Source organism: Myodes glareolus, chromosome 3, assembly GCF_982192425.1.
Source record: "Myodes glareolus chromosome 3, mMyoGla1.1, whole genome shotgun sequence".
NCBI lineage: Eukaryota > Metazoa > Chordata > Mammalia > Rodentia > Cricetidae > Myodes > Myodes glareolus.
In genome coordinates, this window is record NC_142028.1 from 83303788 (window position 1) to 83315096 (window position 11309).

The 11309-nt window shown below is 42.0% G+C and overlaps 1 protein-coding gene across 7 annotated transcripts in view; it reads right to left on the bottom strand.

The window, feature by feature from the left end:
- Positions 1–8317, bottom strand: part of Tut4 (terminal uridylyl transferase 4) — a 91948-nt gene extending 83631 nt beyond the window's left edge. For all 7 annotated transcript variants that reach the window (XM_085686392.2, XM_085686391.2, XM_085686390.2 and 4 more), the window contains exon 1: positions 8182–8317. The gene's annotated coding sequence lies outside the window, so the exon portion shown is untranslated. The remainder of the gene's footprint in view (positions 1–8181) is intronic.
- Positions 8318–11309: the final 2992 nt, after the last annotated feature.

Genomic DNA, 11309 nt, shown 5'->3' on the forward strand with positions numbered 1-11309 from the left:
TTGAGTCTCTATCAGTTTTCTATAGTGAACCTGACCACAACTAACAGCAACCTTTGAAGTCTCCAAAAGTAGGATTGGTGTCCCACAATGACAATTTCTCCAGGACTATGATAACATCACTAAGCTGAAAAACACCACCTAAAAGATCAGCTTTGGACTACAAACTGCTCAGAACAATTTTGAGGTCCCTGGCTGAGATGATCCAGTCTCACTGACTACTCTAGCCAGGACTTGAGACAGGACCTGTACTTTCCCATTACGCAGAGACTGGACAACAAATGATATGATACAGCTACCTCCCCTAGGACTTGACAATTAACCCAATTTTTTTTTCAGGATCCCCTAAAGGTACCACTGCCCCCAAACAGAAGGAAGTAAATTTAAGAATATGATGCCCACATTCCCAAGAAGTGGGGTAGGTGGTTTTTGGTCACTCAAAGGGTTATGTACTTGTCATTGTTCAAGGGGGGGATGGTTATAAGTTGTTATTGGTTGCAGTCAGGAGGAAATTGAACAAAGGAGATTAGATTCAAGGTTCTTGTTTTAAAAAGAAAAAAGAGGGATATAGCTATAATAGGATAAAAGGGTAGATTATTGAATCTACTCTGAAATGAAAAAAGAGGATATAGATATAAGATAAAAAGGTAGATTACTGAATCTACTTTTAAAAAGCAACTACCAGCTTTAAATGTTTTTACACTGGATTGGACTTTTGTATATTGTATACAATTTTTTTGTATTGATACAAATTTGAGATTAATTTTTTTAGAACATACTGTACTTACATTTCTACTCTTGCTCAAGGTATATCTATTACACTTAACAATGTAAATTTCTAGTCCTTGAAAATTATTATTACCAACTGTTTAGGATAATAAAGAAATGTAGGTTAATAGTTAATTATCTATTACAATTGAACTTGTAGGTTTTATATGTTTTCAAGATCAAAGATATATTTTAGACACCTCATCTTCAAACACTTCAGAGATCTACATTTAAGATGTTTTAATAATATAGGTTCTTTTTATTTTTAAAGACAATGAGACTTGTCTGCTCCTGGCAGCACCAATCTACTTCAGAGAAGATGATGGGCATCAAAGAAACTCCACATGAAATTTCCTTATGGCAAAAGTAAGTCATTGGGCAAGAAAATGCCCTTGCCTCAACTGCTGACATTACCCTGTCCTAACTGGATAAGTAGGACACAAAAAGAGTGACTGCCAAACATTGTCAAGACAAGGAGGGACAGACCTTCAGAATATCCTGCTTCACAGAAAAGTCTGTCAGATAACCTAGGTCTGTAGGCTGAAGATAGATGCCCCAATGTTGCAGAGGAACTCTGAGTGATTGTCCAGGCAGCCAGCTATTTCTGTCATTTCTCACATTTTTTGGAACTTGTTTGCTTGCACTTCCTGCTTACACAGTTAATATTATTTCCTTCTTGGGTCTCTGAGGGAGTTGAAGATTACATAGTTATAGTTACAAAGTTTTTCTTGTTTACCAGACACAGAAAGCAAGTTATGATACAAATTAAATTAGGCACAAGACTTTGAACTCAACAAAGTTGCATAGACAATGAAGTATTTTCTCTGAATTTGTCAAATACAAATGAACTAGACATTGTTGATATACTTATTGCTTGTATATACTGTATAGTTACTGTACATACTATATATAGTTTTTCTTATATTAGTTATAGCCTTTTTTAATTTTAGACAAAAAGAGGGAAATGTAGTGATATTTCTTTTGTATTTTAATAAATAAAGATTGCCTGAAGACCAGAATGAAAAACAGCCACACTAGTCAGCCGTACAGGCCAGGCAGTGGTTACACACGCCTTTAATCCCAGCAGCCACACTAGCTAGCCATAGAGGCTGGGCAGTGGTGGCACATGCCTTTAATTCTAGTACTAGAGAAGAATATAAGGTGGGATGAGACAGGAACTAACTCTCTTTCAGTCTTAAGATTTTTTTTCAAACAGGGTTTCTCTGTGTAACTTTGGATAGTTCATAGAATTAAGAGCTTAGTTGCTTTGCTTTTCTGACCTTCAGGTTGAACCTCAATATCTGTCTCTGAGATTGTATTATTTGTGCTACATAAAATCAGCAGTTCCTAATAAAATTGAATATTATTATATTAAGACTTCACTCTTAAATGTACAGGGAAAACCAAGCATACATTGATTTTAAAAAAAAAAAGTTCATCAAATGATGTCTAAATAAAACACAATTTGATGCCTTCATAGAAAGCAATACTACTTCTACATAAAGGGAATGAATGGACTACCTACATAATACTGTATGGGCAAACCTTAGCTTGGTGGAAGAGGATAGACATATACTGTATGACTGCAGCTATATAAAATGCCCAGAACAGGCAAATCTCCAGAGCAAGTTTAGTGAATGCCAAAGGTTTAAGAGGCTGAAATGAGAAGTAACTGTTAATAAGTAGAGTTTCTTTCTGGGATAACGAAAATATTAGGAAATAAAATTCTTGCAATGAGGTTACAAAACCTTATGACAATACTAAGTTGTGTATACCATTAACCTTTACTATACTAAGTTGTGTATACCATTAATCTTTTTAAAGATTTATTTTGTGTATGTGTGTGAGTGTGTGTGAGTGTGTGTGTGTGTGAGTGTGAGTATGTGTAGTATGTGTGTATGTGCATGTCATGAGAGCAGGCACTGGAGGAGGCCAGAAAAGGGTACTGATCCTATGGACCTAGAATTTCAGGTGGTTGTGAACCCACTGATATGGGTCATTGGAACTAAACTTTTGAGTGCCCCAGAACAGCAAACTCTTAACCTCTAGGCCATCTCTCCAGTCCCAGGAACTGGGTATTTATTTATTTCTTTAATTTGCTGTTTGACTGTTTGTTTTTTTTTTTCAAGACAGGGTTTCTCTATATAGCTCTGGTTACACTGGGACTCACTATATAGACCAGGTTGGCCTTGAACTCAGAGAGCCACCTGCCTCTCAAGTGCTGGGATTAAATGTGTGCACCACCATCATCCAGCTAAACTGGGTTTTTAAAAGGTGAATATTATGGTACTATAAATACATCAAGAAAAGGGGGGCACATCCTATTAACCATCAGAGCACAGAATTTCACATATTATGTAGATAAACATATAGTACAGTACAGATAAAAAGGAAGAAAAAATACTCCAGCCATATTATTACAAAATCAAGTTTTGAGGCTAGGCAAGATGTCTTAAAGGGAAAATGTATTTGCTGCCAAGCCAAAGACCTGAATTCAGTCCCATGGCCCCACATAATGGAAGTAGACCACCAACTCCCACAAGTTGTCCTCTGACCTCCACACATGCATGACCACAGGTACACACACAAAAAAAGTTTGACTCTAAGACCCTTCACAAGATGTGTCCACAGTAACAGAATGATGGCTCAGCAGGTAAAAGTGTTTGCCACCAAGCCTGACAACCTGAGTTCAATCCCCAGAACCCACATAGTAGAAAGCAAAAACTGATTCCCACAAGTTGTCCTCTAACCTATACCATACACACACACACACACACACACACACACACACACACACACACACATTAAAGCTGTTCAGGTATGAGGGGAGAGATATATAAATTTTAAAAACGCAAGCTATTGAGAAAAAAAAAAAAGATATGGGGCTGAAGTGATAGCTCAGTTTCCACCATCCATGCCACACGGCTTATAACTGCCTGTAACTTGAGTTCCAGGAAATCTGAAGCCCTCTTGTGGCATACTCAGGTACCATTTATGTGCACATACCCCCACAGACACATACAAATTAAAAATAAAATAAACCTGCTGGGTATGGTAGTGCATGCCTTTAATCCCAGCACTCTAGAGACAGAGATAGGTGGATCTCTGAGTTTGAGGCCTGACTACATAGTGAGATTCTGTCTTGAAGGGGAGGGAAAGAGAAGGGAAGGGAAAGAAGGGGAAGAAAGGGAGGGGAAGAGATAACAGAGAAAGAAAAATCAATCTTTTTTTCAGTGTCCATAGTATGATTACCATTGAGTACTCTATACATGATGGGCACTTAATATTTGGTTAGTGATTAGCTAATTTGAATAATCAAAATCATTTAAACTACAATGACTAACATAAAATTCAATTAGGTTTAGTTATTACATATAATTCATACTTTCTATACTTAGAAAATATTTTGACACCCTGTGACTGGACAGAATACCCTTTACACACTACATCTGACACCCATAACATGGTGTACTGGTGAGGTACTCTGGCTCCAGGACAGTCTCAGATCAAATCCCAACTCTACTGCAAACCAGGTGTGGGATTTTGTACTTAACTCTTCTATATCTCCTTTCCTCACCTGCAAATGAGATAATATAAAAGGTTGTTGTGAGGACTAAGTAAATCTTCTAAAATCTTGAGAGACTAAAATGTACAAAGTACTATGAAATCTCTTACTCTATATCTAGTATCAATTTAAAATTATGAGACTTGAGTAATTAATAGAAAATATTTGCTTTTTCATTCAGTTAAAAGGAACTAAACTCAAAAACGTACATATCCTTTACACTAATTTCTCCACGGTTTCTTAAAATTACGTGTATGTGTGTGTGTGTGTGTGTGTGTGTGTGTGTGTGTGTGTGTACATACATGCATGTGCCACAGCACAAGAATGGAGCTAGAGGACGACTTTCAGGAGTTGATTCTCCCTTTGTATCACATGTATCCAAGGGATCATACTCAGGTTGTCAGAATTGTCAGTGAAGGCCTTTACCCACTGAGCCATCCCACCAGCCTTCCCTAAACATTTTTAAGTACAAGATGTTTTGTATAGAGATGACTTTGTTCACTTATTGGTGAACAATAAGCTTGTATAGCTTTCCTCTTTCCAACTAACTCACTTCCCAGTGTCCTAACCTAATGCTTTCTAGTGCTAAATTGAAAAACTTTATGTTTATCCAAGTCAAAAGAATGAAAAACTTCCTTTTAGGTCATAGACTCTATTAGTAAGGAAGCCAAATTGGAAGAAAAAAAAAAGCCCACAGGAGTAGAAACATTTCTAATCACAGCTCAAACATTACCTCACATAGTGAGCTCAATTACAAGACTTAAAGCTTTTTTCAAAACATGTCTTAGTATAGAGTACAAACAGAAATGTTTGTTAAAGTAAATGACTGAATGAATAAATATCAACCTTAGGCAGTTTTCCCTATTATACAAAGAAACAACTCACTAGATCCGACAGCAAATGACATACACACATGAGGAATAGAAGCCCACTCTGAAATTTGCTGCTCCAAGCTCTTCAGCAAAAAACCCAACCTCCATGAGTCACAATTCCTCATTATAAACAGTTTTCACAGGTCGTAGGTAAGCAAGTGAAAAAGGTGCACAGTCTTACAACAGTACTTAGAAAGAATAAGGAGTCTAATAATTTTTTCTTTCCTTCAATGCACAGAATTATGGGACACACGGTGTGAAATTTGTTCAAAATACTAATTCAAAAGAAAAATTTGAATTGTTAATATTTACATTTAGGTAACTTTCTTTTTGGGGAGGATTGAAGAAGCACTTGGAGACATGCTGGTTTAAAACTTCCCTGAATTATGTGATAAGCTAGGATTCTAGATCTAAAACATTTAGAAGAATGTAAGCTTTCCTAAGTTCTTTGTAACTTTTTTTTTAAATCTACATACCCTACTTTGAACTACAACCAACAGTGTCTCTTGTCTGTTTTAGATCTTCACAGAACTGTTCAATCTTTTTGTGTATGTTTGGGTGTTATACTGGAGATTAAATATAGGCCTTCATACATATACCAATAAAATGTTCTACCACTAAGCTCCTATTTTTCTGTTTTTTAAGAACATACTTCTAACTACAGATGAGAGCAACTTCTTAACATTATTTTATTAATTAAAACATTTGCAAGTTTATCTGGAAAGGAACACATCTAACTTAATTCTGCTACATCCAAATATTCACTTTTTTGTTTGTGGGTTTTTATGGGTTTCTGTGGTTTGGGAATTTGGTTTGTTTGTTTTTGAAACTGCATCTCACTATGCCTCCCTGGCTGGCCTGGAACTCACTATGTAAACCAGGCTGCCCTCAAACCCACAGAGATCCACCTGCCTCTGCCTCTAAGCACTGGAATTAAATCATGTAACACCATACACAGCAAAAAATGGTGACAAAATTTATTAGCATCAATATTAAGTCTTAAATATTTTTTCAAAAATCCAGTCTTTTCATGTTAAATTGAAACACTTTTATCTACAGATCCTGACTTGACTCTATAAAGAACACAACATAATCACACTCTTATATGTCAAGGCTAATTTTGAGGTTAAAAAAGAAAGTTCTCTAGCTACTTTTACTAAAATGAACATGCTATGGGAGCAAATAAAAATCATCTTTAAGCACTTTCTTATTTAGGACCATTTATCATTGCACTCATAAAGTTTCATTTTAACACCTAAATTTAAAAGGCAAGTGCTATTCTAACTAAATTAACAGAATCAGATGTAACTCTTTAAGGTTAGGATTTACAAATCTGAAGTGCGTTTATATGTGCCCGACAATACCTGTTGACTTTCTGTGGTTAGATGTTCACAACACTTAAAATATGAAATGCCAATCACTTTCACTTCCACTTTTAGATTATTTTAAGGAAGCTTTACTTTTTTTTTTCTCGTTTTTCTACACTAGCCAAATGAAACTATGCAAGAACATTTTATCTAAGAGTTTTGGGTAACTTTCTTTTGTTTATAATAATTTTGTAAAACAAGAAACACTTAAAACTTATCTTCCCCAACATATATGGTTTTTAATTCCTCTGTATAATTTGTTTATTAAAGCATCACAAAGCACACTGTATCCTTGCGAGTTGTCTTAAGTAAAGCTATATAAAACAATATTTCATACTTTCACAGAGGTATGACTAATCAGCAGTGGGATACAGTGTGCACCGTATTTCTAAGGGGATACACATGGGCTCTGAGTAAAGCATGTTACTGCATACAGACAACATTTTACTTAAACCTTTCCGCGAATGGCGTTGTCTCTAAATTATCAGATCCACTTGGGGTTATCCAATTGTATTAGCTAGTAGTTATTCCTTTTAAAACAAACAAGGTTTGCTGTTTCACAAAGCGTTTTAAAGTGTTCCTGCCACAAGGACGCGAGAGGGGGTAAGCCATAGATATAAAAGGTTATATATGACCTGGCTAATTACTAAATGTATGCTAACAATACACAATTCGAATTGCATTTCTGAACACGAAGACTACAAAAGATCGCAGAATGTCAAATGTTTAGAGAATGATTTTTGTATCAAAATGAAGAAAGACGGTATACTAGAACTAAGACCTCGCACAAGGTACAAGATTCGACCGATTTAAAGTTTGATATTCTTCTTTAAAAATGTTTAACCAACGTTAAAAATAACAGTAATTGATCCCATTCAGGTACTGACTAGAAATCCCGCTGCTTCTTTGAGGTCTAACCACCTCGTTCTTTTGTAATCCTGATATCAAAAGGATCAGAAACCACTTGCGGAGGCGTGCGACACACTGGGGAAGTGCTGTCTGTTTACAAATACGAATCTCACAGTTACCCACGTCAAAAGCGCGCAGTACCACCATTCGACTGGGGGGTGGGGGACAGAGACGGCGGGCGAGCAGGAAACGAAATCCACGCGAACCTACCCTGCCTTCTCCCTACAAGGACGAGCCCAGCGGGAGGTGGGGGGGGGAGACTGTTTTGTGTGTGTGTGTGAGTGTGTGTTTGTGTGTGTTTACATGTGCGTACAGACATCTCTACAGGGTGAAAGAAAAGGCACACATTACAGAGACACACACAGGCTCTAAGACAAGGTTAGACCAACCCCGTTAACTCAGATCCTCCGAACCCGACTACAACAGGTTTCGGTGGCCGGACGGGACCCCCAAAACCCTCCTCACGCCGCCCAGGCCGCCTCCTCCACTTCCCTCCTTCCCTCAGCTTTCCCCCCTGGGACACTTGAAGCCCGATCGAGAGGAGGAAGCGCCAGGCCCCGAGAGGGGCGGCGGAGTCGCGCTCCCGGGGACCCGACACCTGCGGGGCGCCGCACCTGAAGGGTACAAGCGGGGGGCCTTCCCAGGCTCCGCCGAGCACACCCCCTCGGCAGCCCGCGCAGCGCGGCGGCCCGAAGCTCCGTACCTGCGAGGCCCGCGAGCTACAGGCGCGCGCGACGCCTCCTCATCGCAGAGGCTCCGGCTCCCCCTCCGCCTCCCGCTGCCGCCGCCGCCCCCGCCGCCGCCGTCGCCGCCGCCGCCGATGGAGGCCAGGACACGACGAGCTCAGGACTCCACCGCCATGTCCGCCGCGCCGCGAACTGCATTGTGGGGGGGAAGGGACGGGGAGGGGGGAGGAGGAGGGAGCGAGAGAAAGAGGAGGACCCGCTGAGGGGAGGGGGCCGAGGGAGAGTGGCGCCGGGAAGAGGGGGAGGGGAGCCGGAGGCGTTCGGCGGACTGGGGTCCCCGCGGGGATGGGAGGAGGAGATGGGCTCGGCTGCCCGGGAGCGGAGCCTCCCGGGGCTGGGTTCTGGGGCGCCCTCGCCTTCAGTTCTGGGGATCCCCCCCACCGCGGCACCCGTCAAACCTCGGCGGGGGAGGGGGAGGCCGGAGGGAGGGGCTACGCTCGGGGGCTCGTGGCGGTCGCCCGGAAACAATGGGGAGGGGAGGATGGGGGGGGTCGAGGTGGGAGGACGGCGAGCACACACCCGCGCTGAGGAGGAGGGCGAGCGAGCGGGCGAGCGCGCGCGGGCTCTCGGTGGCGCCCGAGCTGGGGGCGGGCCCCGGAGGAGGGACAGGGTCGGAGCGGCCTGCGCGGAGAGGGTCTCGCGGTCCGGCGCGCCGACGCCGGGGAGCGGCGAGAGGACGCCGGCGAGCCCGGGGTCGCGTGCACCGTCGCGCCGCTCACGTCAGGCTCCCGGGCTGCGGGCGGCTCTACTGAGGCCCCCGAGCGGGAAAAGAGGCTGGTCTCCTAGCGGTTCCCCGGGCGGGGAGGGGGGCCGGGGTAGGGGGAGGGAACGGGGACGGGACCGACTGTGCAGGCTCGGGCTTGTCACTGCTCGAATGCCCATGCCCTTTTGAATCCTTTGCAGTCACCCCTGGCTTCTGTGCACCGTCAGGGAGCCGGCGAGAGAAAGCCCCCCCCCCCCACCCCTTCACCCTTGTCACCAGCCCTGCTTTGCGTCACCTCAGGAATAACAAAGCTTTGAGAAACATTTCGAAAACCGTGTCTTTAGTTTCAGGTGGACATAGAAACAACTACCGCGAACGGCTTCCCCCTTCCTCTTTTTTCTAATGTGTTAGGTTCCTCTCGTTTAAATTTACACTTATGAAAGAGTTGGGAAGGCTTTGTTAGTTTATTTTAATGGCCCCAAGCCTCGAGATTATTTGACCAAGCTCCTACTTCACTCAGAGATGGACAAATCACAAACCAGCAACCCTTGAGTTGGATATTTACTAGGCAGAAAAAGTGAACGACACCCGGAAACGTGGGGGTTTATGAAGGGAAGCAGCTAAATTTTAAATGTTTACAAAACAATGACAAATTTTCTAATGACTAAGGCCAGAACAGTTCAGAGGCTACAGAGAGGCAATTGTCTCTGCACAGTTCACCAACTTCCCACTACAGCCCAGAACTGAATACCTCTTAATTAATCTTAATCTTAATACTTGATTTGTCCATCTGAATCCCAAAAGCTAATAAGCTTAGTGAGAAGAGACCAAGCATTGCCAGCTTAGTGCTAGGCATTGAACTAGGGGCTTCATACCCCTAACCACCTAGTCTTCATCCAGATCCTGTGACAATACCTGCTATTGCTTCCATTTGCAGATGAGAAAACTACGCTCTGGAAGTGCACTTCCCCGTCTGTGACTCTTCCAGACCCACAAGCATTGAATAGAATACTGGATTTCAAGTCAGCCCCTTCAGATTTGGGCAGTTACCAACTGGATGACTTCAGTTTAATAAAAATTCAGGTTAATAAAAATCCAGATTTTTCTTACCTGAAACCGTTTTAAATGTGCCCGCGCTTCAGAGAGATAAAGAAAGGAATAGGAGAGGAAGCCGATGTGGAAACCTAGCGTTAGAAGTGGTGGCTTGTGTCTGTAATCTCAGTACCCTGGAAATTTATATATCTGGAGGATCTCCAGTTCAAAGCCAGCATAGAGCCAGTCGGTGGTGGCGCACACCTTTAATCCCGGCATTGTGGAGGCAGAGGGCTCTGATAAATCCCTGAGCCAAGCCCCATTCCTGGTTGAAGATATGACAACTTGTTCTTTTATTTCGTTTTCTGCTATAAAGTGACACCATTTCCCATCCTCATCAGAGGCCCAAACCATCATCAGATCTTGAACTTAGAACCTCGAAATTGTGAGGTAAATAACCCCCTCCTCCCTCAGATATAGGGAGCAGACATGGGGATTTTGAGCATTCTAGGCAAGTAGTCTGATACTGAACTGCAGTTCAAGCCCTAAACTTCTTTCCTTCACAACTAAGCTACTTTTGCTATGTCACTTTAGTAAGAGAAGCTGAATCATATAGTTCTATTATTTAAGAGGAGAACACACACAAGAATTGATCCATTAGGCAATTGTATTTCTCATTTGCTAGACAGAATAAGACTTTTGCTGCAAATAATGTTCACCTGTTAGGATGAAGTGGCTGGAGCTCCTGGACCATCTAGATTGGAAGTCTACATTTAAAACCTTAACCACAACCGTGGGACTGTTCTTGAAAGTATTACACAGAGAGAGAGTCTCTTGAGTGTTCTCATGGAGCAGCTCGAGATTTGTCATTTTTTCAGTAATCTGTAGTTCAAAGCAAAGAACGCAAAACTGGCATTCTAGTTGTGTCTGCAATTTGTTTATGAACTTGGGCATTAATTAAACCCTATGTTTTCTCATTTGTCTTGCTGGAGTACCTGAACTGTTTAGTTGTAATGGTAAGCAGAAGTATGGTTGCCAAAATGTTCAACACAACAAGCATGTAGGTACTGCAATACAAATAGAAGTATGTGTGTCTAAGATCACAATCCTTTGGTATCAGATGGGTAAAATTCTTGGGATTTGGAGATGAGAGAGAGCATCCAGTGGAGTGCTTGTGTGTTCACGTGCTGGAAGTTACGAGGGAAAAGGGTTCTCGCAGCACATGCCTGAAATCTTAAAGCTTGGGAGGAGGATCAGGAGTTCAAGGTTATCCTCAGCGACAAGTAGCTGGAGGCCATCTTGGGTTATCAGAAATCCTGTCTCAAACTACAACTAAGTAAGAGCTGGGCT